At 40.7% G+C, this 21,624-nt stretch overlaps 1 long non-coding RNA gene across 1 annotated transcript in view; it reads right to left on the reverse strand.

Moving 5' to 3' along the window:
• The window catches only part of LOC122560190, a 30,824-nt gene extending 17,088 nt beyond the window's left edge, over positions 1-13,736 (reverse strand). Inside the window, exon 1 of the long non-coding RNA XR_006314689.1 lies at positions 12,382-13,736. This is a non-coding gene — a long non-coding RNA (uncharacterized LOC122560190). The remainder of the gene's footprint in view (positions 1-12,381) is intronic.
• Between the last annotated feature and the right edge of the window lie 7,888 nt (positions 13,737-21,624).

Below are 21,624 nucleotides of genomic sequence, written 5' to 3' on the forward strand. Positions count from 1 at the left end.
TTTACCATATTTTCTATACAATGACATTACTTCAGTACTCATTGAGATAGACCTAGAAGCTCCAGACTGGGTATCCATAAGATGCCGGGATCATCAGGGGCAGCAGAATTGTATTTCGTCACAATGTGTAAGCTCAAGACCTTATATATCTTCCATACGTTTCGTCCCCTGTCTAGGTGACATCCTCAGTGCTTGGGAGCCTCCTGTGAAGCGCTTCTGTGATGTTTCCTCCGGCATTTGTAGTGGTTTGAATCTTCCGCTTCCGGTTGTCAGTTCCAGCTGTCCGTTGCAGTGGCCGGTATATTGGGTCCAGGTCGATGTGCTTATTGATTGAATCTGTGGATGAGTGCCATGCCTCTAGGAATTCCCTGGCTGTTCTCTGTTTGCCTTATCCTATAATAGTAGTGTTGTCCCAGTCGAATTCATGTTGCTTGTCATCTGCATGTGTGGCTATTAAGGATAGCTGGTCGTGTCGTTTCGTGGCTAGTTGGTGTTCATGAATGTAGATCATTAGCTGTCTTCCTGTTTGTCCTGTTACCCAATATACCCAAACAGGGGATGAAACGTCTGCAACACAAATTCCCAGCTCGACGAACAGAACCACAACAACGAGCACCCGAGCTACAAATCTTCTCACAAACTTTGAATATCTTCCATCCTACCATTACCACCAAGATCAGGGATCAACCATGGTTTGATGAAGAGTTTAGGAGGGCATGCCAGGTGCAGAACCAGGCATGGCTAAAAAGGAAGTGTCAACCTGGTGAAGCTACATGCATGCCCAAGAGTGGAAGCAGTATGTGACAAACAGAGCTAAGAAATGCCACAAACCAAATGATGAGATCTAAGCTCTGAAGTCCTGCCACATCCAGTTGTGAATGGTGGGTGGACAATAACGTAACTCACCAGGGGGAGCAGCTTCATAACTATCTCTATTTTCAATGATGGGAGGAACCCAGTTCATAGGTGCAGAAGACAAGAATGGAGCACTTGTAAGCATCTTCAGCCAAGAGTGCTGAGTGGGCAATCAAACCTAATGTCAAGAATTGACTGAAGAAACTTAATATTGTCAAGGCCCTGTCATATTCTGGCAATAGTATTAAAGATCAGTATTCCATAACTATCTGCACCTCTTAGCCAAGCACTTCCTGTGCAGTCACAACACTGGTATCTTGTTCTCGTTGTGGAGGGAGTATAATAAAAATTTACCAGACGGATTCCTGAGATGGCAGGACTGACGTATGAAGAGAGATCAATTACGACAATGTTTACTGGAGTTTAGAAGAATGAAGGAAGGGATCTTATAGAAGCCTACAAAATTCTACATTAAAGTTCCAGGGTAGATGCAGGAAGGATGCTACCAAATACACATCATTCTGCTGTAACACATGTTTTGTTAACACAAATTCGCTATAACATGATTGACAAATTGGGGACGCTTTCTAAAGCGCAAAGTTTTAAAGCATGTATTGGTTATAATGTGATTCCGGTCCTATTAGTTTAAAAGGGACTGCTATAACACGATTTTCTTATAACATGGGATTGCATGAGAACGGAACACAACTGTCTGTATCAGAGAGCACAGAGCCAGCATTCACAGTCTAAGACTATGTGGTCAGCCATTTTGGAGAGGAGGAGGAAGAGACACTTCTTCACCCAGAGGATAGTGAGCCTGTGGAATTCTCTGCCACAGAAAGCAGTTGAGGCCAAAACATTGAATGTTTTCAAGAAGGAGTTAGATATTGTTCTTAAGGCTAAAGGGATCAGAGGACAGAGGAAGAGAATGTAAACAGGATACTGAGTTGGATGATTTAGCGTGATCATATTGAATGGCAGACCAGCTCAAAGGGCAAATGGCCTATTCCTCCCCCTATTTTCTATGTTTCTATCTACCTGGAAAAATTTGCTTAAAAGTAACGGTGCGGCTAATCTTGTCTTAATCATTTATGCATAAATGATACAGCAGTTACAGGGTTAACTGCCAATATCCAAAGGTTCCTGTCTGAGTTGGATTGTGCTGCTGATGGCTTTGCGAATACAACATTTCTTTCACTACCTCACCTTTTATCTTAGCCTGCTGGGCACACTTTCCTCATTCCTGAAGAAGGGCTCATGCCCGAAACGTCGATTCTCCTGTTCCTTTGATGCTGTGCCTTTCCAGCAACACATTTTTAAGCTCTGATCTCCAGCATCTGCAGCCCTCACTTTCTACCACCTCACCATTGCCTAACGTTGAATGAAATGTTGGTATTTATGCACTACATACAATTAAAAGCTATTGCAGATATTTAGGATGAGTAATTAGTTGCATATGTACCATGTTAATAGTGATAATTATTCATTACTAACACTCAACCCATCTGGCACTGAAAATTAATATGAAGCCTCACTTTAAGGTTTTAAAATTTCAGGAAGATTTTAAAATGCTACATTTTAAGAATGAATTATCTTTCCTTCTTATCCCCATCCCACCCCGGATTTCTATTTATTTCTCTCCCACATAGTCTCAACTTTTTCTGATCTGATTTATTTTCTATGCCTGATGTGAAATTGCACTCATGCTATTTTAATTCTCCCTCCTCTTCAGTTGTTCCTGTGTTTATTGCCCAACCCTTACTTCTTAGGTTAAGGGTTTACTCTATTGATTGCTCTGTTCAATCAGGTCCAATGTGTCCTATTTACCTCAGGGTCTATTGCCAGTTTGCATTTCAAAGCTACTGTGAATAAAAATTGCTTTGAGCTAAAGTTGATGAGTTATTTAACTCCTTGCTGATATTTGCAAAATCACATTCTGATCCATTTCTCTTAATTTCTTAGTTCTTGAATACATTCTAAAGTGTAGTTCCCTGAGTGTGAGCATCATGAATTTATTCCCCTCATCAAGTACTCAAGCATTTACTTGGGATTTCCATGCCAAAGTGCTGACCCTGAGAATTTATATTAAAAACACAATTCAGGAAATGCCTGGAATAGCCCTAGCATTACTGTTTGAAGTAGACTGCTCTATTTTTGTGAATATGATTACACAGTCAAACATAGGCACTTTCTTGAGTTTTCACAACATACAAGTAATGATTTGATGAGGAGAAGTTTTTTTTCACTCAGAAGGTGGTAAACCTTTGAAATTCTCTCCAACGAAGGTCCAACCGATCATCGTATGCACGTGCTCAAAGAGACAAGTCTCTCATCATGTTTTTGTTGCTGATTTTCATTTCTGAGAAATCCCACTACAGAACCTAAACATTGCCAGATGGAGACTAGAAGTTGAAAGCTTTCATCTTGCACTCACCAGAACCAGGACTCAAGAAATAGACTTGGGGGTAAAAAAGGAGGCACCATTTTATAAAAAGGAGAAGAGGGTACTGTTTGGTTGAGCAATAATTGACATGAAGATAAAGAAAGAATTTATTCCTGATGAAGGGCTTTTGCCCAAAATGTCAATTTCGCTGCTCCTTGGATGCTCTCTGAACTGCTGTGCTCTTCCAGCACCACTAATCCAGAATCTGGTTTCCAGCATCTGCAGTCATTGTTTTTACCCCATAAAGAGAGAACAGTTAACTGTCAATTGTAAATCTCGGATCAGGCAGGTAAATTGTGATTGTTCATGGCATTGCCATGAGGTGTAGTAGAGTTTGCCTGTACGCATGACCTCTTTAGTCAAAAAAGATGATATCTATGTACAAATTATTTTTGCCCTACATAAGGCAGAATGCTGTATATTTATGTATCTTGCTTCTAGCATACACAAATGCATCTCATAGGAACATGCAAAAGGAGTAGGACATTCAGATAGTGAGGCCTGCCCTGCCTTCAATACATATAATGGCTGACCATCGTTCAATGCCTTTTAGCCACCCCATTCCATAAAGCTTTACACTATTGATAATCAGAAATCTATCAATTTCTAACGTAAAGGTACGCAAAGACTGAGGTTCCAGTGACCTCTGTTGGAGAGAATTCCAAAGGTTTACCATCTTCTGAGTGAAAAAAAATTCTCCTCATCAAATCATTATTTGTTGGGTGTTCAGAGAACTCATGAAAGTGCCTATGTCCATTGCTCTTGGCCATGCACGGGTGCCAGATCACCCTGAAAGGGACTCTATCGCAAACATTTGAACAGGTAAAGCTAGCTTTCTCACAGTCCATCTATGCAATAAATCCATTGGTGGTTTTCTCCCCTAAAGTGAAGCTGCAGACAAGTGAAAAATGATGTTTGGTCTACCACAAGAAAAGGGTAATGTGGTGTGATTTCCAATGCCAATCTGATGCCTTTATATGGACTGTATGTCCCAACAACCTGTGGGCCACTTTACACAATATTACATAGAATCCCTACAATATGAAACAGGCCCTTCAGCCCAACAAGTCCACACCAACCCTCCAAAGAGTAACCCATCCAGATCCATTCCCCAAACCTATTGCTCGAAATTTACCCCTGACTAATGCACTGAACCTACACATCCCTGAGTGCTATGGGCAAGTTAGCATGACCAATTCACCTAACCTGCATATCTTTGGATTGTAGGAGGAAACTGGAATACCCAGAGGAAACCCATGCAGACACGAGGAGAATGTGCAAACTTCACACAGACAGTTGACTGAGGATGCAATCGAACGTGGGTTCTCAGTGCTGTGAGGCAGCAATGCTAACCACTGAGACACTATGCCACCGTTTAACCATTCACATGCTTCATGTGCTCAACCAACCCATGCTTACAAGCTCCAGAAAAGTATATTCATCATCAGATATGACTCTGCTGTTAGATTAATTAACCTGGATGGTGCTAAAGAGGTACATTGGAAACCAATTTCAGATCATCACCCAGGCCTGCAATATGATGCATTTGCATGTGATGAGAGCTATATACATATATATATAAAATACAGAGACGGTTTTGGATGTAGATTTGCTTGCTGAGCAAGAATGTTCATTTCCAGACATTTCGTACCCTAGGATGGATGTCCTAGGATGGATGCGTTGTCCCAGTCCCAGTGGTCTCCTTTCTCATCCATATGTAAGGTTAGTAGTGAGAGAGGGTCATGCCTTTTTGTGGCTAGTTGGTGTAAAAGACATGACCCTCTCTCACTAGTATCTTTACATAAGAATAGGGAAGGACACACTTTGACTGGGCCAACACATCCATCCTAGGACAAACCAAAGAAAGACACACATGAGAATTTCTAGAAGCATTGCATTCTAACTGGAACTCTATCAACAAACACATCGAGTTAGACTCCATCTACCACCCCCTGAGAAAAAGAACAGGAAGTGACTTCACCACAGGAAATAACATCACCACAGGAAATGACATCACCAACCCAAAGAAACCCAAACATATAAACAGAAAGCAGGAATTTTCAGCAGTGCTTCGCCTGAGGCTCACTGAAGATGTTATCTGGTAGGGTGATGAAATGTCTGGAAATGAATCTTCCAGCTCAGTGAGCAAACCTACATCCAAAACCTCAACTTGATTTACAAATCTCAAAACTCACCAATACAGAGATGGTTTTATGTGGGCAAATGGAATTTTACATGCATTGCACATTTCTGAAAAAAGAGAGAGGTCATGGAGACAGGCAAACTCTGCAATATCCCCATGGCAACACCATGACCAATCAGCATCTACCTGTCTGGTCTGAGCATTAAGATTGACTGTTAACTGTTCTTATTGTATCTCCATGCCAATTACAGCCCAACCAATCAGCATCCACTTCTCATTCTCTATAAAATCATGTCTCATTTTTTTCAAGTTTTTCTTGTGTTCTAGTTCTGATGTGTGCAAAATGAAAAGCTTCAAATTCTAGTCTCCTTTATCTATGTTTAGTTCTCATTACCCATTATTGCTGGTTTCCCAGTATGCTGGCTAAAATCTAATGCCTACATAAACAAAATCTCTAAGGGTATGTCATTGGGATTTCCTATAAATGTAGTGTAGGATTCACAGATAATCTGTCAAAGTACAACAGCTAATCAAGGGAAACCCTGACAAAAAATCATCATATAAAAGTTTGATTCATAAAAATGATCTTTCCCGTCACCAAAAAAAGTACTAAATTATCAAAACACTGTTATCACCAAAATTTCCTATTTCTGACATTTAAGATAACCGAAAGTGTACCAGATGTGGGTCAATTTTCTCTGCAAAATAGAAGACCAAGAATAGATTGATTTCCTACTTTTAAGTTTAGGATACAGTATCATTGAGCAGAAGTGTTTGTGCCTTGTGAAATAATTACAAATAAATCCAATTAACAATTTGGGAGATACCTCTTAAAGTCTTGAGAATTTGGGGCTCACAACACCACCACAAGAAGTAGTTGGGCAGACTCTATGTAATTAAACAAAAGTTAAATACAACGACACGGTGGATATAGATCTGCTGGGTTGAATGACCTGTTTCTTTTCTATAAAACCATGTGACATAGAAATCATAGAAGAGTTAAAAGCAATAAACTATCTAATATTCGCGTCATTTTAGCTGAGATTTTTCAGATTACCTTACCCAGAATCCCAATAACAAATTGGTTACAGTTCCAAGGAAGCTGAGGAATATCAGAAACAGAGAAGGTCTGTAGTAATATGAGTAGTCAGCATTCACAGCTCATGACAGCTTAGCATAGTCCTCTACACAGAGGGACATGGAGGACTCTGACGAGGAGGGCCATGGACCTTTGAAATTGGGATTGTATTCCAATAGCACACAAGCCATCATCCACAAATACAGTAAGAGATTAAGTGTTGCATTAATACTGATACCTTGTTCCAACTCTTCAAATCCCCACATCACCCAAGAAAGGCAGCATTGCATCGGGTAGGAGTTAGCCCTAACCCCATTGCATGTTGGCAAATACCTATAGCTCACATTGAGAGGGAATCAGTTCTGTGTCCATATGAGATCTTTGAGGGTCTTGTGATTTGTAGCCCACTGGTGCCTTTTTAAGGTCACTTGGTCATTTCTATGAAGCAGAAATAATTAGATTAGATTACTTACAGTGTGGAAACAGGCCCTTCAGCCCAACAAGTCTACACCAACCCACTGAAGCGCAACCCGCCCAGACCCATTCCCCTACATTTACCCCTGCCACGAACACTATGGGCAATTTAGCATGGCCAATTCACCTGGCCTGCACATTTTTAGACTGTGGGAGGAAACCGGAAGAAACCCACATAGACACGGGGAGAATGTGCAAACTCCACACAGTCGGCCGCCTGAGGCAGGAATTGAACCCGGGTCTCTGGCGCTGTGAGGCAGCAGTGCTAACCACTGTGCCACCCACTAATATGGACACAATCAATCTGTAATGTCTAATGACAAGGTCAAAATTGCTTGTGATCAGGATTTTTATCCCACACAGTGGTTCACTGCATGCATTTCAAGTGCAGTGTATTACAATTACAGATGTTTTCAACCTGTACTGTTAGAGAGCCTGATTAATGCAATTGCCCCTTGAAGGGCCTCACATCACTCAAGTACAGCTTGTGCGCTCAGGCAAAAGGAAACAAGTTACTTGCACACTCTGGATGTGGTCACATTTCCAGTTGTGCATTTATGGTGTGAAAACAGAGGGCAGTGCAAGTCATGCTTGGCACTGTGAGTCACAGACTCCAATGGGTAATCAAGGGCACCCTTGAACCTGAACTTTCCTTTCATCCTTGAACTGTCTATCGATCCCGTCAGTACTAAGCTTTCAGATGTTCCTATGCACATCCTTAATTTACAATTCTACCTCTCAACATTACCCCAGAGCCCTGGCCCGACAGCTTACACACGTGAATCATTATGCAGCACAGTCACTCTGCTGAAATCAGTTGTGAATGTCAATGAAACTCTGCTCCCATGTACAATCATCTCCTAAGCTTATATGTTAAGTTGCCTCTCTTCACAATTATTTTGCCCTCTGTCTCCAATCCATAAAACTGACTTCGCCAACATCCCTTCCACAGCAATGGCCCCGGATAACAACCCTTAACTTTCACTGAGCTGATCCCAAGGACACATTGTGACCAATCCCTGACCAACTGGGAGGACAGCCCTGTCTAATGGGTGACCAGACTCCAGACCGACCTCTGAACAGTTCCCTGACTAACGCTGGGCTGGTTACACTAGACCTGCAATACTGACCTCAGCCCACTCTTAGAGCCTGTAGTGACAGAGACATCTTAACCCTAAGCACCCCAAGCAGCCGACTGCCTACGTCCAACCCCCGGACTGATATCAGCTATTGCTCTTGGCTATTTGCACCTGGACCCCTTGACTGAAGGAAGACCCTTCCTTGACTGAGCACTATTCCCCCTCAGACGTTGAGACATGGCTATTTGGTTGAAACACAACAAATGTGTTTGCCACACAAGCTGCTGGCTCATTGTGAAGATATACAGCAATATGTTCATCCCAGATGACTTATCAACCATAACAAACTGCCTGCCTTTGTCTGCATGACAAGACCGAAATACTACTGTGAGCCTTTTTGTTCCAAATGAGGGGGCAAAGTGAAAAGATGCGAGGCAAGGCAGAGCTGCTATGAGTATTGAGGTTGGTGCAAAGCAAGTAAGCACTAAAAAAGCAAATGAGGAGCCCTGAGATGCATTCTGTTTGAATCCCATGCTCAAAGTATCCTGGCAGCAGCAATGCAATGTAAGGTGCCTGTATGTTCCAAAGTGCAGCACAGTAGTGGAGAACTCCTTTGTAAGTGGGCCAGAGGTGTGCGTTGAGAATTCAAAGATGGTATATGTGTGATGTAAATCTCTATGGATGTGTGAGTTGGGGCAGGCAGTCATTACCCATGGAGCTTCCCTGGAGATCTTGGGTTTGCTGTTCACACTGCAGGCTCGGGGAGCAAGCAGAGTGCTGAAGTAACCAGGTACCCCTCTGACTGTCATGACAGGAATTGTCATGATCTAGTTTCTCTCTGTCTCATGAGCGAATCAGAAATTAAGCATAATTCAGCAATAATTGCATGTTAATATATGCAAATAGGCTTCTCACCACTCATTAGCAATACTCTTGTCTTGTTGTTCAAAACGTGGTTACAGAACCTAACTTTTTTTGCTCAAAATTGCAAACCCAAGTTCGGACAAACTCACAATATCTTCCCAAATGACTTACCAATGCCCACAACCTTTAGAGGCAGGCAAGCTTCCAGCCATGCAAAATGAAAGTTGTAAAATGAAACACCTTATTTTACATGCTCCTTTACAGAGCTTTATCATTGTTATATGTTCTGCCCTTATAATAAAGCTAAGGGGTTGAACAGTATTCTAATCCATTTGTCTGATTTGAATCATTGATGCTCTGGGCAAGAAATGACATATACTTTATGTTTTAAAATGTGTAAGATGACTGTTTTGGGCTTGAATTTGAGCTATACTTGACAGGAATTTTTTTTATGTCCCTTTTAACGATGAAGACCAAAGCAAAATAGAAGTTGACTGAATGAGCAAGTTTTAAGTATTTGTAAAAAAACCATTTTCAGCATTGATTTGTACTTAACTTCTAATTATTATAAATAGAGAAGAATAGCACTTTGGATACTTACAAAACAAAGCTGTAGACAGACTTCAACAAAAGGAAATGGGGAATCAGATTAAAGCATTTGACTTTCTGTAAAAAGGTTCTTCTCTTTGGAAAATATATTACAGCTCAAGTGTGAATAGAGATTGATGCTTGTAACTATTGAAACAGTAAAAAAAACCTTACATGTGACTAGACAGTATTTTTCATGGAAGGGCCAGTGAAATCAGGGTAAACTGATGATATTGGCTCATTCTATTTGTGATCATTAGGTCAAACCTTTTGTAAATAATAGTCACTTTCTGTTTATTTATTTTTTCCTGGGATTGTCTTAACAAAACTACGTTTGTTATTTGTTTGTAATTGTCCTTGAACTTGCTAAGTCTTGGCTTACTAGGCCATTTCAGAGGGAAGTTAAACCTATTGCTGTGGGTTTAGGTCACATGTGAGCCAAACCATGGAAGGATGACAGATTTCTTTCCCTAAAAGATATTAGTGAAACAGAAGGGTTTTTATAACAATTGACAATGGTTTCTTAGTCACCATTGGATGAGCTTTATATTCTGGACTTGTTAACTGAAGTTAAATTCCATTAGCTGCTGTCGTCTAATTTGAACCCATATCCCCAGAGGAAGAGTCACTGGGCCCGAAACGTTAACTCTAATTTCTCTCCACAAACACTGTTGACCTGCTGAGCTTTTCCAGCAACTTCTGTCTTTGTTTCTGATTTACAGCATCCACACTTCTTTCAGTTTTCATTTCCCCAGAGTATCAACCTAGTCCTCTGGATTATTAGTCCAGAGACATTTGCACCACATAACTGCTTCCCTGTTTAACTGACCATATTATCATTTCAGGCAATGAATATCACCCAATAAATTTGAAGTAAATACCTCAAAGATCATTAAATCTCAGCAGTATCAAACATCAATGACACAAAACACTAGAATATGGTTTCATTTCATAAATTGATAGGACTTAAAATGACCAGGACAACTTTTGCTTTAATGTTTTGATTATCCAGACACCTGACATAAAAGGAAACTTGAATGTATATCTTTTCCAACTGTGTGCTTCAATCCTTCCAACCACATTTCTGCCTCTGCCACACAATCAAATGGCTTTTTAATCAAACTCTCAAATGACATCCTATGTGACTAAGACATTGTTTAACTATATCCCCTCATGTTTATTGACTTATCTGCAACCATTGACTCTGTTGATCAAGTCATTGTCCTGCAAAGTTTTTCCATCCTTATCGAGCTGGGCGGAATGACACTGATCTAATCTCCTCATTCCTAATCAGAGAATCATCCGCAACTGATCTTCTTCCTGTTCCACACCAATACCTCCAATGTCTCGCATGAATCTCCCTCTGATATCTTCTTAATTTTCATCTACCTGTTTCTCTTAGCAACCCCACTCAAAACATGAATGCTTCTGCATGCATTTGGATGACAATTTCCCATCCTCAACTCGAAACGGTTACACTGGCAGTCCAACATCCAGTACTAGGTGAGCAGAAATTTCCACCAACTCAGTTATGTGAAGGTGATAGGTACTGTCTTCAACGGCTACCACAAACACTATTACCCATCAGAAGCAACTTTCTTTTCTCTGGAAAATGGACCAGACGGTTTGCAACCTTGACAATATTTGACCTGAGGTGAGCTTCTCATTCATGCCAACACTAACAGCAGCAATTTCCATCTCTGTACATCACCTGACTTTGCCCTTGCCTCAACTCATGCTCACCTTACTGTTGACTTCACTATTCATCTCCCATTTTGCTTTCTCAGTGCCTTTGTTGGGAGGTTAATAGAAATCTCTGCTACCTATTCTGAAGTTGTTTCAAGGTTGTTTAGTCACCACCCACTTGCTGGTATTTATCAGAACACCATCAAATAATATTTTGATATTTACAATTCTCATCCTTATTTTTAAATTCCTCCATGGCATCCCCCGTCCATATCTGTACTTTACTGCAACCATAGACCTCAGGTACCCTTCCTATTCTAGTCTTGAGCATTCCTGATTTTAATTGTTCCACTATTAGTGGTCTTGCCCTCAGTTTCCAGAACTTAAATTCTGACATTCTGTGCCTAAATCTCTTAATTAACACAGCTTTTAGTCATACAACATGATAGCGTGGTGTCAAATTCTGTTTGATAAGGCTCCTATGAAGTACTTTGGGATACCACACTATAAAAACACAAGTTGTTGTTGTCACTTTCTGCAGGTATATACATTAATTACTCAAGTGAAAGGCTCCCAGGTGGTTGTAGAAATACTAATTATGGAAGATCGTAGCACAGAATTAGGTCAGTCAACTCACTATATGTGGGCCAGCTCTTTGTGAGAGCAATCCGAAGCTCAGTTGACTCTCCTGATTTCACCATGGCTAACTTCTCTTCATTGTCTTTACCTTCCTATGTGCTGAAGTTGATGAATTTAAAGATGCGGTGATCTCTACCTCCACCTTCTTTGTGGCAAGACATTCCACACACCGAAAGCTAACTCCATAGATAGGTTTCTGCTAAACTGCCTTCTCACTTAATGAAAATTAAAAATGCGATTCCTCACTCTATTAAAATACTTCATGGGGGATTCAAGATGGCGTCAACCCAGTAGGTCCGAGTTTGCTGAGCACTACCCAGGACTCAGGCAAAATGGGGTACCCACCCTCCTCTCATGTTTTAAATCACTTATAATAGCTTTTTCCCAGTTCCTACAGCAATTTTGCACCAAACTTTAGCAGTTTGGTACATTTTAAAATGACCAAAGGAAAAGGATCACGGAGTTTGCAACAGGTTTGGAATTCCCCCTCCCCCAGCAACAGATGCATCCGCAGCCGCCCTGGGGGACTCACCTGCAGAGGTGAGCCTGATCTCGGAGTTTATCAAGCTCCGAGAGAAGATTGATGCTTCATTGGAAGAAACCCGGTCCAGGTGGGAGATCGAGAAACTCGGGCAGCTTGTTGGAGGGGCGGAGCAACATGCCACGATTTTCGAGGTCATCGGAAGAATGTTTGAAGTTGGGCCTTACCGAACAGGAGGAGGAAGGCCAGCTTGTGGATTTTTTTGGAGCAATGGCTCCCAGAACTGCTGAAGCTGGAGTCGGGGCTGGGCCATGTGCGGGTTGAGTGGGCTCACTGGGTTGCTGATTGCAGGCCCGGGTCGGGCCAGCGCCCCCGCCTGGTCCTAGTGCGACTCCAGCACTACAGGGACAAGCAAATGCTGCTAGAGGCCTCCAGAGCTTTGGGGAAGGATCCCCAAGCTATGATATATAAATGATCCAATATAATGCTGTTCCAGGACTTCACTCTTGTTGTGGTACGTAAGAGGAAGGCCTTTGATGAGGTGAAGAAGCATTTGAAGGATTTAAATATTCAGTACTCCTTGAGACAACCAGCAACACTTCGCCTCAGTCATGGAGGGTTTGTGTAGAACTTCGGTTCACCAGAAAAAGCAAAAGACGTCTTGGATGCTCTTAAATAGACTGAAGAATTTGAATTATATGGATAATTATTTTTCTTCTTTACCTCCCTCTTTTGTCTCCTCCTTCCCCCTTTTTTCCTCTTATCTTTTCCTGGGAGGCTTGTCTTTTAACTTTTATTTATAATTTGCTTGGCTTATCTGGTTGCTGGGGGGTGTTTTCAAAGCTTTTTTGAGTTTTCCTTGAATATTTTCTGGGATTGTAATTTTATATATATGTTTTCATGTTGCTGCTTTGTTAAGAATGCCTAGGATAATAATATGGAGGGAATGGGCTGGATGCCCACTTTTAATTTCCTTGTTATAAGACATTGGTATTTGTTAATTTTATTTTGCGATGTCTGGGACAAGGGCATAGCTCCAGCTGGAAGGAGTTATGGTGGGACTATTGGATTGTAGGACAAGGGGGACAATCCCTTCTTAGCTATGTTTTATGTCATTATTTTTTGGGAGTAATTTTTAGTAGTTTTGTAAAGGTTGTTTTTTTAAACTTATGTGAATTGTTTACGATTTTTACTTAATGTCTGTTGTGTGGGGATCTTCCTCCTGGAGGGTCTCGGACTTTCTTGAGCGATCGTGGCTAGTCATTTGTTTAAATGGTGCGCCTGGAATGTTAAAGGGAGCCACTCGCCAATAAAAAGGAAAAAGATATTATCAAGTCTGAAAAAAAGAGAGGGTTGATGTAGCCTTTTACAGGAGATACACCTAACTGATAAGGAGCACTTGAAGCTGCAGCAGGGACGATTTGGTCAGGTGTTCTATTCATCCTTCAACTCGAAAAGCAGGGGCTTTCTTATTCAGAAAAAATCTTTCATTCCAAATGTTAGGCCAGATAAAAGATGAGTCTGGATGGTTTATAATACTTAAAGCTCTAATATAAGGAGAGGCGTCCAGGATTTTGAATGTATACTGCCCCAGCACATGCTTTTAAATTCATAACAGATGCATTCTCCAGGCTGATGGCCCTTGGGGTACGTCACATAATTATAGGGGGAGATTTTAATTGTATTATTGATCCTGAGGTGGACAGGATACCTAGGAGCTGTGCAGGCATATCTCTGCGATCTAGGCAGCTGGCTGATCTGAATAGGGAGTTGGGACTGATAGATGTGTGGAGGTGTCTTCACCCTGAGGGTAGAGATTTCACTTTTAACTCTAACACACACAAGTGCCCCACCAGAATCAATATGTTTATTGCCCCTTTGACCTTTCTGAATTTGATACTGTCCTGTAAAATAGGGAATATAGCTATTTCTGATCACGCAGCAGTCTATATGGAGGTCAAGATTAGCAGTGATAAGATAGACTCCCGACACTGGTGTATGGACCCTTTCCTATTGAAGAATAGTAAGTTCATAGAATACTTCTTGCAGGAATTTAAAGCTTTCCTAACGGTGATGTGGGAGACATGCGCGCGGCTTAATTATTTCATATTCTGCGACCCGGAAAAGACAAAAGGGAGAACAACAGCGTCTGCTTAAGACTCGCCTAAAGGCAGCCGAGTCAGCAAATGCTGATAGGCCATCCATAATTAAATTACAGTGGAACACAGCCCTCAGGGCTACCGTGAATGTTACTCTTACTCAAACAGCAAAGAGGGAGATACTATTTGCGAAGCAGAGATTATTTGAGTATGGCGATAAGCCAGGCAGGTATCTAGCATACCTTGCCAGAAAGAAGAAAGCTCCCCAATCAATTACATCTATTAGAGATAGTGCTGGTATTTTGACTTGTGACCCTAAAATTCCCGCCTCAGGCGACTGACTGTGTGGAGTTTGCACATTCTCCCCGTGTCTGCGTGGGTTTATCTAGCATACCTTGCCAGAAAGAAGAAAGCTCCCCAATCAATTACATCTATTAGAGATAGTGCTGGTATTTTGACTTGTGACCCTAAAAGATCAACTCAGCTTTTAGAAAGTTTTATTTTGAGCTGTACCAGCTGGAGGGCTGTGTGGTTCGAGCGAGGAGAATGGAGTCCTTTTTTAAGAATCTGGATCTTTCGGGCATAACCTCAGAGCATTCTTCTTTGAATGCCCCCCTGACAATTCAGGAGGTGCAGGAGGTGGTGAGGCAGCTCCAGAGTGGCAAAGTGCCTGGGCCAGATGGATTTCAGGCTGAGTTTTATAAAGAGTTTATAGATGAATTGGCTAGACACTTATAGACATATCATTTAGTCAGGGTCGTCTCCCGCCCTCTCTGAGAGAAGCAAATATCTCTCTTATCCTCAAGAAAGGGAAAGCCCCAGACAATTGTACCTCGTGTAGGCCTACATCCTTATTAAATGTGGACTTTAAAATTCTCTCCAAAGTGCTGACAATAAGGCTGGAGAAGGTTTTGCCAATTATTGTAAAAGAGGATCAGACAGGGTTTGTTAAGGGTCGCTGATCTACTAATAATATCAGAAGAGTGCTAAATATGGTACAAGTCTGCCAGCAAAAAGCAATCGGGGACTAATTATCTCCCAAACTGCAGAGAAAGCATTCGATTAGGTAGAATGGCCATACCTTTTATATACTATGGAGCGGTTTGGTATTGGACAGGTTTTTACTAAATGGGTCACAGTTTTATATAATGATCCAAAAGCAACGGTGATTTCTAATAGCATAAGATCAGATAGTTTTAGTATTGGCAGAGGTTGACATCAAGGATGCCCTCTTTCTCCCCCATTATTTACATTAGCGAATCGAACAGCTGGCAGAAGCTATCTGAACTGATCCCAGTATAACGGCCGCGGAGGTAGGATCAGGCAAGCATAAAGTTACTCTTTATGAGGATGATGTTCTTTCTTTTCTTAAATGATCCATTGATATCTGTGCCCTGCTTAATTCAAGTGGTTAATTTATTTGATGAAAGCAAATTACTGTGGATGCTGGAATCTGAAACCAAAAGAGAAAATGCTGGAAAATCTCAGCAGGTCTGGCAGCATCTGTAAGGAGAAAAAAGAGCTGACGTTTCGAGTCTAACTGACCCTTTGTCAAAGCTAACTTATCAGCATATCTTTGCGGATGGATATTGCTTCCCCTTTCGGTGGTCACTGGGAGGTTTCCTTTATTTAGGTATTTTTATTAGCCTGGTATTCAGACAGCTATTAAAGCTAATTATATTCATTTATTAGAGAAAATAAGGCAGAATCTCCAGCGTTGGGAAGATCTCCCGATATCCTGGTTAGGAAGTTAAAAATCACACAATACCAGGTTATAGTTCAACAGATTTAATTGGAAGCACACTAGCTTTCGGAGCGTCGCTCCTTCATCAGGTGATTCACCTGATGAAGGAGCGGCACTCTGAAAGCTAGTGTGCTTCCAATTAAACCTGTTGAACTGTAACCTGTTGGTGTGTGGCTTTTAACTTTGTACACCCCAATCCAACACCGGCATCTCCAAATCCTGGTTAGGAAGAATAGCTTTGGTTAAGATGAATATCCTCCGATGCTTATTATATCCCATGAGAATGCTTCCCCTGATGTTGCCGAGACAGGTGCTGTGGAAGCTTTATAGTTGGCTTGGTTCCTTTGTTTGGAATCATAGACAGTCCCTTATTAAATTAGATAAATTACAGCTCCTACAAGTAAGGGGAAATCTGGATTTTCCAGATCTTAGAAAGTACCAACTGAGCTCTCTGCTATCATATGTGGCTGACTGGGTCTCTTGTCATTCACAATCAATTTGGCTAGATATTGAGGCTTCCCAATCTAAATGCCCCCTCATCAATCTATTGTTTATGGATAAGATGAGAACTGTCACGGATCATTGTAAAAACCCGATTGTCCTAAATTCAATCAAAGCTTGGAGGATGATACAACAGGGTGAGGGTAATTTACAAAAAACTTCCCCCTATACTCCTATAGTGGGAATGCTGGGATTTCAGCCAGGTCTGATAGACGCTGGATTTAAAATTTGGGAGTCCAGAGGAATGTCCTGCTTGAGAGATTTAATCCGTCAGAAGTTCAGGTTGTCCAGCAAGGATCTCTTTTGATATTTTCAAATATGAGATTTCATACAAAAAAAGACCACATTGACGACCAATCCTTACAAATCGGATATGGAAAGGAAAGTGCTTCGGCCAATGGGCACACCCTCGGTCAGTATTCTCTATCACTTGCTAGGTAATAATGTTTCGAAGGACATGGAATGGCTATATAAAACCTGGACTCAAATATTAGGGATGGAAATCCCCTTAGAGATGTAGGAGGACATCTGGGAAAATGCCAGAAAGAGCTCTATCTGGAAGAGGACTCGAGCTATTCAATTGAAGATACTTCATAGGGCCCATATAGCACCAGAGCGACTTACAAAGTTTAAGGCAAGAGCATCTCCGACGTTTCCTAAATGTAAAATAGAAGTTGGTACTCTCATTCACTGTTTGTGGACATGTCATACGATTTGTAGATACCGGGACAGTGCAGCGAATGCCTTGGCAAAGATATTGGGAACCAAGATTAGGTTACACCCGATGTCTCTCCTTTTGGTCCCGCTCTAGATGGATATGGGAAGAAATTATTTTCTACCCTCACCTTTTGTGCAAGGAAAAACATACTAGCAAACTGGATATCCTAAAGTCCTCCTGGACTTTCGAACTGGCATAGGATAGTTATGGAATATATCCCTCTTGACTTCCTTTACAAATATGGTGCACCAAAAAACGGAATTGTTTTATAGAACATGGTGGCACTTCCTGAGCTACATTGATGCAGATATATCAGCCATACTATCTAGGGCCTTTGTTTAGCCATGGGGACTATGTCTGTCAGTTCGGGGGCCCCTGGAGGGAAGAATCCCATATAAATACAGGTTTCGTTATGACTTGACATAATTTTACTTTGAATGCTTGCTTATTTATTTATTTGTTTACTTTTTCCCCTTTTTTGGTTATTAGTTATTTACTACACTGTAGTTATTTTTGCTAATATATAGAGTTTTTCTTTTTATATCTTACTTTGTGTCTTGGTAGTTTGTAGAATAGCTTAGTAGTTAGCTTTTTTTTATACTGATATTGTTACTATACTGTAAAGGGATGACACTATTTTGTATTAGTTCTGTAATTTTGTAAAAAACCTAAAAACTTTCTTTTTTTTCAATTAAAATATTTATAAAAAAACTTAATAATTTAAAAATAAATCTCCTCTTCAGCATCTCTGCTCAACTGAAAAAAAGAGCCTCAGTAGGTCAACTCACAGAGTCACAGAGTCATAGAAATGCAGAGCACAGAAACAGACCCTTCGGTCCAACTCGTCCAGGCTGACCAGATATCCCAACCCAATCTAGTCCCACCTGCCAGCACCTGGTCCATATCCCTCCAAACCCTTCCTATTCATATACCAATCCAAATGCCTCTTAAATGTTGCAATTGTATCAGCCTCCATCACTTCCTCTGGCATTTTATTCCATACACATGCCACACTCTGCTTGAAAAGTTGCCCCTTAGGTCTCTTTTATATCTTTCCCCTCTCACCCTTTACCTATGCCTCTAGTTCTGGACTCCCCCACCCCATGGAAAAGACTTTGTCTATTTATCCTATCCATGCCCTCATGATTTTATAAACCTCTATGAGGTCACCCTCAGCCTCCGATGCTCCTATTTCCTGACAGTTTCTAATGCTGGCATCATCTTATTGTGTACATTTTTCTTGGTAATTATCCCCTTTGAATCAATTCAAATTCAGTTTATAGTTATAATTGATAGTGTTACAGGGAAGTCAAGTGCAGATGATGGCACCAAAGAAGCTTTATTTTTAGAGATGGAATTTTCAGAGAACAGTTACACTATAATAGTTAACAGTTACAACCATAGCTTTGGCACATTGATATGAGGCCCAACACAAGTTCTAAGGGAAATAAAAATCTCTGGAAGATGGAAGTGTGCCTCTCTTCCACTAAAAGGTGCAACCCCAACTTTGGATTTACATAATTTAGCATCAATGAAAGCCACTGTGCTTTATTTGTTGGGTTATTACATCCTCAGAACAAGTAATTAGCCAGATTTGAAGCTGACAATTCAACTAATACAATTTCACACAAAAGGAAGCTTTTAAGGGTCTCTTGAATATTGTCAGCCTGCATGTTCCTTTTGAGATTGTATAGAATGTGTATAATGCAGCCCGTATGACCTCATTTCCAATAAATTTATTATTTTGATCATTAAAACATTTAGTTTGAAGGACCGACAGGCACAACTGAATTATTAATTGCCTGAATGCTTTGAAGGAATGCAAGATGCCATGTTACTCTATTTCTCTCTCTCTTTCTCTGATGGATTCTTCCCTTGTTTTCTGTCAGTGGTTTTTTACAGCTGGCTTGTAACAGCATTGGCAACATGCCTGAGAGCAAGTCAACTCATCTCAGGGCACAAAGGGCCTGGGAAGATCAAGACAACTGGGAAGAGAATATGCAAACCACATGAAAATGGATTTATTAAATTTCTTGTTTAATTAGAAATGTGACCAGTTCCTAAAGCAGCAATACCCCATACTCTGTTATTCTGTGTAAGTCAGACCTTGTTATACTCAAGCTGTCACGTTGTTCAGATCAGGACTTACCATCAGGACTGAGTTATACACCTGATTTTAGTCTCCGATTAACACAAGCATCATTCAAGCAATTGTATAGTTCAGGGAAGAGCTATGATTATAAGAGGTAATTTATGTCTCCCCCACCTTGCAGAAGCTTGACAGAGGCAGAATTAAAATGGAGTTTGCTGATTTACTGCTCCATCCCCACCAATGTGATGTCAATGTTTTTTAAGGCAGCTTAGGCACCTGCCTCATCCACTTGTAGGAAACATAGCCCTCCAACATTCATAGAAGCTCCATAGCATTCTATCCCTGCATTGAACAGATTGCCTACCTAAGCACCCTGCTCAACAAAACATGGTCTGCAGCAAACAGATTTCCTGGGGATCAAGTGGAGATCAAGATCCCACAATGAAAACGTAAACCTCTGCTGTCGTCAATCTTTTTTCCCCACTCACAAAAACTTGATGAATTCCCCAGCAAGTGATCCAAAAGTTTCTGGGCTACCTAATCTTCAATAATCGGCCATTTGCCTCCCAACATCACTTTCCACTCATTTGGAAGGGTATCTAACTGGCAGGCTCTAGACATTTTCTAATCAATCTGTTTGGAGATGTTATTACACATTTGTAGAGCAGGTTGGACTTGAATCTAGGCCTCCTGGCTGAGATGTAGGGACACTACCACTGCACCACAAGAGCCATCAGCTGGCAGGACCTAAGTGAGACCAAAGCATTGAGACGATGTAGATTTTACACTAATTGCTCACCCAGTGAGCTTCCCACCCATAATCTGAAATTCTTCCTTGAGAATCTGAAGTCTGAAGATTGAGACTTTCTGCATAGAAAGAAGGTGACATAGAGGTAGCTAATGGAATGGAAATGACAGGGAAAAATAAGAATTAAGTTGTTGCAGCAGGATATGAGTAGACAGATAAATGAGTAAGGTAAATGTAGAAATTATCTAAGCTTGTTCTTAAAACATGAATAATTATGATTGATGATTAGATTTTCAGATACAGAATAAGGTAGAAACCCTGGCAATATTTAAGGAATAATAGGCCTCACAAATTGTGGATGAATGAAAAAATAAGGAGGTTGCCATAGCCCCCTCATCTCACTGTGTTGGATTATAAACAGAGGCTGATGAATGTGGTAATTTTCAGTATTCATTTCTTTGACTGTTCCGTGTATTTGATCAGTTTAACCTGGGGGTGGTCACTTCGACAAAGAAACTAAAATGAGGCAAGCTGGTGTAAGTGCAAGAGTGCAGATATTTAAACCAAAATTGAATGAAGCTCCTGTTACATAAGCAACTGATGTATTTTCTTTGTATATCTCAGAGGCAAAAGCAACATTAGAAAAGCTAGGCTAAGTCATTTTTAGTAATGCAACAAAAATTCTATAACCCAAAATCTTGGATGACAGTAAGCATGATACCAATGAACTGTAAAAGGACTTGGGTACCTTAGCAGAATGTGTAGACCAAAAAGAGTTGAATTGTAATACAGTGGTGGGGGTGATACATTTTAGCAAAAGAGTTAGAGATAGATTACAGAACCATAACAACACTAAAAGGTCTTTCTGCCTCAAATTCATATATTCATAAGAAAGATTGAGGATTCATTTTCAAAGGTCTTTGAGAGAATTGACAGTTAACAAATCAAATTCAATGCCGAGAGAATAAAATATTGAGTAAAGAGGCAGGGAGGTTATGTTGAACAGTTAGAAAGCTCTGGTTAAGACACAGAGTGTTGGGGCTGTTCTGGTCATGTCACTTTGGACATTGTGTGGAAGAACATTTTTCTTTCAGGCAGAGGATGCAATGATTTGAAAATCATTGTGTATGAAAGTAGGAAATGTGGAAATGATTATGATATCTAAAGGAAATTGGATTGACACTTGATAGGGCCAAAATTGCTGTGAATCTGGTGTCATATGTGGCCAGACTGGGTGATGATGATAAATTTCTTTCGTTAAAAGGAGACTGATGAATAAGATGGATTTTGACAAAATCAACAGTTAGTTGCATGGTCACCATTAGACTACTTCTTTTATTGAATTCAAATTTCACCATCTGGCATGGAAGGATTTAAACCCATGTCCTCAGA

Source organism: Chiloscyllium plagiosum, chromosome 20 (assembly GCF_004010195.1).
Source record: "Chiloscyllium plagiosum isolate BGI_BamShark_2017 chromosome 20, ASM401019v2, whole genome shotgun sequence".
NCBI lineage: Eukaryota > Metazoa > Chordata > Chondrichthyes > Orectolobiformes > Hemiscylliidae > Chiloscyllium > Chiloscyllium plagiosum.